The sequence below is a fragment of the Bidens hawaiensis genome, unplaced genomic scaffold, assembly GCF_021521415.1.
Source record: "Bidens hawaiensis isolate Kalapana, Puna unplaced genomic scaffold, B.hawaiensis_p1.1 tig00040695_1, whole genome shotgun sequence".
In the NCBI taxonomy this organism is placed as follows: Eukaryota; Viridiplantae; Streptophyta; class Magnoliopsida; order Asterales; family Asteraceae; genus Bidens; species Bidens hawaiensis.
Window position 1 is genome coordinate 30,503 of NW_027505675.1, and position 6,270 is coordinate 36,772.

Here is a 6,270-nt window from a genome sequence, read left to right on the forward strand (position 1 = left end):
TGAAGATAGTCATTATAATCAATGTTCTATTTGAAAATCAAATTAATTAACATAATCATTATAATTTACATTTAATCTCAGAGAACATTATTTCACCAATCTCAACGAAATTTAAAAGATTTTTATAGTTTCCAATATCATCAAACTTTACATTTTATTTATGTGTAAATTGAAATAATTATGTCTAAATCTCAAAATTCATGCCTTAAATAAAACCAATATAATTTCGATAACCAATTCTAAATATTCAAAACCGATTTAACATTTCCATTAATTTGTATATCATCTCCATACTGGTATATCAACTGATTTTACAGATGTATTATATGGCTTAATATATATTATATCATAGTTATAATTATTTTTTTATTTTTAAAATAATAAATTTTTTTTATCAATTTGTATAATTTTTAATATTTAAAATTATGTATTTGTCATGTATTATACCTTCTCATATTAAGTCACCGTTTTTATGTAATATTAGTTTCAGTAATAAACTTCTCACACTACAAATTCATTTCAATCATTTTATTTGTTATCATTCTACACACACACACACACACTAGTAGGTACTCACGCCATGTAACATCCTACCTTTGGTTATAATAATAATATAAATTTCTTCTATTTTATAGTGGGTCGTTATCGGTTTAGATAACTAGAATATGAGTTGGGCTAGTGTTGGGGTAAAAGGATATGGGTTATGGACTTGGGTATGAAAGAAAGAAGGAAAGACCAAGGGCTAAGTCCATGAGCCATAAATATATAAACCTTTAATACCCAATTTTCATTCATTTACACATATTCCATACACCTCTCAAACACACACTTAAGCTCTCTCTCTCTAGCCGAAATATAGAAGAAGAAACTGATCTCGATCCAAGGTAATGATAGTATGATATTGTTTGAGCTTAACTCCGTAGGATATGGTCACGAAACGACGGGCCGACACCGTTAAACCGTTTAAGTCACGAGATCCGGGTGGAATCGGGTATAAACCGAACCTATGATGAGCTTAGGGGGGCACCCTAGCTCAGATCTGGATCGAACGGGATGAAAACCGGTAAAAAACGAGTGAAAACTCGTTTTTCCGACGTGTTTGCGGTTTTCCGGCGGCGGCGCCGGAAAGGCGGTGCCAGAAAAGTTAATACGAGGATGTCAGGGAATGTTCTGACATTCCCTGACCTAACCCTAGTTCGCTATGGGAACTTAACGAATTGAAGGGTGATTCGTTAGTTAATTCGCATAACGGAGCACGACGAACTAGCCTTAGTTCGTCTCTGATTCGTTAGAGGAAAGGGGTAACGAATTACCTTTGATTCGCTATGATCAGTTCGTATAAGGATCAGTTCGTTAAGGTCCAATTCGCTATATGGACCAGTTCGTGAAAGGGTCCAATTCGTCATAAGGACCAGTTCGCTATAACGTTTGATTCGTTACAAGCCGAATTCGTTATAATAGTTAATTCGCTATGAACTCCCATTCGTTAAGGACTGAATAACGAATCAGAAGTTTAATAAATGACAGAACAGTCCCTGGACTTAGAAAAATAATGATTTAATTACAAAGAAGCCCTTGAACATTTTAAGTTAGCAAATTTATAATGATTCAAAATCCTAATGGAAAATGTGTTAAGACAGTTAATGAAAATAAAATTTTTCCAAGCTGACCTGGCAGCTTAACCCCAACCAGGGGCTCTGCCCCTTGGACCCCGCTAGGGGCTGCCGCCCCTAGAACCCCGCTGACAGGGGCGTTGCCCCCGGACCCCCGTTCGTTGAGGGTAATAATTAAACTAGAAAGGCGATATGTGTAGTGATAGCTTATTGAACGTATAATTATTATACAGTTAGTCGTGCACAGCTCAAGAAGGGAATAACCATAAACGGTGAACGCAACCGCATTGAGGTGAGTTTCTAGCTCCACTTCCTTGTTATGTTTTCGGGGCTGTGTGCATACTCTATGTGATAGTTAATACACTTACCTTAAGTGGTAAGTGTATGCCTTGTATGATTTATGTATGATGATTGCTTGACGGTGCGTGAACGATCTTCGGATACTGCATGTACCGTCAGGTGGTAGCTAAAGATGTGATTGACATGTATGATGTAAGATAAGATGCATGTATGAATATATATGATGTATGCATAATGTACGTATGATATGTTAATGGTACGTGAACGCTCTTCAAAGATTGCACGTATTGTCATGAAAAGTATTTAAGAACATGTATAGTATGAAGCTATGGAAGGAAGGGTACCGGACCCTAATAATATCAGAGGATGAAGGGTACCAGACCCTAATAATATCAGAGGATGAAGGGTGACCGGACCCTAATAATATCCGAGGATGGAGGGTACCAGACCCTAATAATATCCGAGGTATGTAGGGTGAAACGCCCTTTATAATGTATGGTTAGATATGAATGTGTATGGACGAATGCTGAGCATGATATGCATGTAATGCGTACCTTCGGGCACGTATATGTGTATGAAAAGTAAGTTATGTGATTAACTGGAACTCACTCAGGGTAGCTGACTTTTAGTATGCACGCAGGCAAATAGGTTGAGGCAGCTCGCGTTACCGAAGACACATGGCATGGAATCGAAGATACTGGCATCTCGGAGAAATGTTGTGATGTTTTAAAGACTATGTTTTGTTTTAATTGACTACGAATGTTTTATAGGACATGATTTGATGGTTATGTAAAATGTTACGGTTGAAGTTTTATTATTTCCGCGAAAGTTTTTATTAACTCTGATATTTGGAACTGCGTTTATGAGTAAATCCAACGTACAAAGTACGGCTACCGGTAACGGGGCCTTACACGCCATGCGGTGGCGGCAAAAGTTTGCGACATAATATTCATTTTAAGTTAGTTTATCATTTCTCGCATGATATATACTATATAGTACGTCAATTAGTTTTCCTAATTGTAGCATCGATGTGGGCTATCTACGTCAAGAGCATGGCAAATATCATTAAATAATAGTGAACACATAGGTAAGAATGTATCGTCATAACAATAGTAATTTACAAATTAAAAAAACGAACACATGATAAAAAAAAAATTATTAGTCATAAACGTAGCAACTAAACTAACATTTGTGTGACTTTCAACAATTGATCAACGTCCCAAGCAAGATAAAAACCCAAATCAACATGAAAATATATAACATCGTCATATGGTCTTACTCGAAACGTCTCAAGATCAAATCCAACATTCCTAAAATCAAAATCTATTTAAATCAAAAATCTATTTTTACTGAATAACATAGTTTATTGAATTGAGTTGCTTCCATAGTAGGCTTACAAAACTCTTTGGTCTTGCTAAGGGTTTCGCATTTGGGTCTGTAACACCAAACATCTCACTAAAATCTTTAGCTTTGGAAGCCAATATAAACAACAAATATAATACTTTTACATAATTAAGAAAACGTTTAGGATTCATTACATAAATAAAGTTTACTGAAAACTCTCTTGATTAATCCAATTTGTCATGTTAATTCAAACCTACCTTATTAAATAAATATAGTTCTTTTGGAAACGTTTAGGATTACACAAAACTATTCATAGCTTGATTTTACTTAATGCACGATATAACTCTATTCATAGTTAATTAAGAACAATTCATGAATGTAGCTCAAATTGTTTTACATAGTACTTGAATGCCTGGTATAGTATTTTGGTTTATCTATTTATAAAATTGCGTTGTTTACTATATAGAATTTTGTTGTTTTTGACTTTTATAGTCAAACTAATGACTTCCATTTTCATAAATGATACGACTATGTTAAACTTTTGCGCGAAATTCGGTATTTGTAACAAGGAGTACATGAACTATGTTGGTAGAAAACGAATCAGGTTTCAAAAATTAGAAGAATATATAACAATCACATAATTGACAATATACATTTTACCATTAAAGTCAAAAGAACAATTTCCAGTTCCTAGATTGATATGCATACATCAAACTTGAGAGTCCAGTACTTGTTTAAAAGTTAGAAGTACTACTGTTTACAGAAAAAGAATTTGTGCTAAAACTTTGAAAATTGTTGGACTCGGTCTGCCCAAGACACATACTAAATTGATGTGGCTAGTACGTTATGATCCAAGTCGGGTCATACCCAATAACAAGTTAGATAAACACCCACGATATTTATTATAAGACATGATCTAACAAATAAATATTAACATTTAGAGTATTTAGAAATTGGGTTTCTAAATATTTGCACTTGTGTAGTATATAATTTATATGGATAATTTATATTTTGAGAGAAGATATTTTATAATGTTATTTAAGTTGGTCAAATAACAACATAAAGGCTTATGACATGATGCATGTTACCAAAATTATGTTATGTTACATTTTATGACATGTAGCAAGTATAACATAAACATGAAATAATAAAATTGAGTTTAAAAATTTGGGAGGGAAAACACCAAATGGCCCCTCCCCTTTTGTTTCTCTCATATTTTTATTATCTCACAAGTTCTTATAACATGCAAGGATTCTCATTTGGCAAAGAGGTGGTGCATTGGTTGTAAAAACTCCCCCCCCCCCCTCTCTCTCTATCTCGCTCTCTCATGCGCGCGCGCGCACACACACACACAATAAACACACAAGTAACAAGTGTAATAACTCCTCTCTTTTTCTCTCCCATTTTTCATCCAAGATCAAAGGAGAAGTAGGTAGGAGTCTTAAGTGTAAATCCTAGAAAATCAAAGGGTGTTTTTTTGGAGGCTTGGAGTATACAAGCTTGAGGGTTTTCTCCATTTGAAAACTAGCCTCTCAAGAACATCATCCTCTCCATCTTTCCTAGAAACTTGAAGGTAGTTTGCTAAACACCCTATGGTTGTTTATTTTGATAGTATGTATTTTCGTATATGGATCCGGGTTTTGGGTTTTGTATATAAAATCAGTTTTATATTCATCTAAATAACAAGTTTTGAAATAAATATATCCGCTGTGTTTTTCATATACATATGGTTATATGGCTTTGATAAACTTGTTAAAAACCTAACAATGGCATCAATAGCCGCTTATACGAATACATGCTTCAATATATCTAAAATTTTCGTGTTTTTTTGGTGTGGTTCACCATATGGCTGAAAGTTTTAGGGCTTTTGGTTACCCCTTGGTTTTTCAGGATTGTACTTTACATGCATCTGGTAATCTTGAAAAATTAAGTCAACTGGATGATTGGTTATTTTGTTTGGACAAAACCCGTAATTTTCAGTTTTCTATTAACCTTGGCTGAAAATTGTGAGGTTAAAAGGGTAACCATTTTGGACTTGTATTACTTGCATATTTGGATGTGTATTTGGATTTTACTTATCCATGACCTTGTGTTTGGATGTGTATTTGTGTTGTGGTTTATTATGTTATTCGATATGGTAGTAATATTTATTTGGGTTTGTAATCTATTTATTTCATATTGATATGTAATAATAGGTAGATTAGTTGTATATCTTTTACTAGAGAAAAATGTATTAGGATATTTTTTTGTAAAAGAAGATACACAAAAAATTCGGTTTTAGGTTTTGAGCCGATTTGGGCCTTAATGGACCTCATTGTCCAAGATGGGATTTTAGCCCAATAACCAAAACCCAATATGGAGGCCCAAGAGTTCTAGGAGCTTAAGTTGTAGGCCCAAATAAAGTGGATGAATCACAACACAAAGGTGGACACTTGAGGCATTTGGATGCAGGATCAAGTGGGAGTTCACCGACACGAGCCTTGTGTCCTTTACGTCCCTTAGTAGAGACTTTTGGCACACTTGTTTTGGTCAATAATTGTTGTCAAGATTAATTGGCTATGGTTATGAACTTGTGGTTGTTTGTTTATGCTTGCTTGGTTGATTTATATATATTTTTTTATCTTATTAGGATATGGATAGTTAACAATTTAAAATCAACAACTTGTATAAAATTGGTTCCTTAGAAATCATTAGGTAATAAAATTGGTTTTAATAAAGGTTAATGATTTCCCAATAAAATGGGTTTTGTTAAAAGGAACTTTGAAAATTAGTTCTCAACAAAGTACCATACATTTGAATGCATGCAAATGCAAAGTACATAAATTGTTTTCCAATCTAGAATTTAGAAAACGAAAAATCTCTTTTAAAAACAAGTCTAACACCATCCTTTTATACAACACTCGAATCACTTAGGAACTCTATGTGGGATAAAGGTCACCTAACCACATTGGAGGGAACTTGTGTGCTTGAGGTGGGTTTGTCATATTTGTTGGCTAAATGTCACCTAACCACT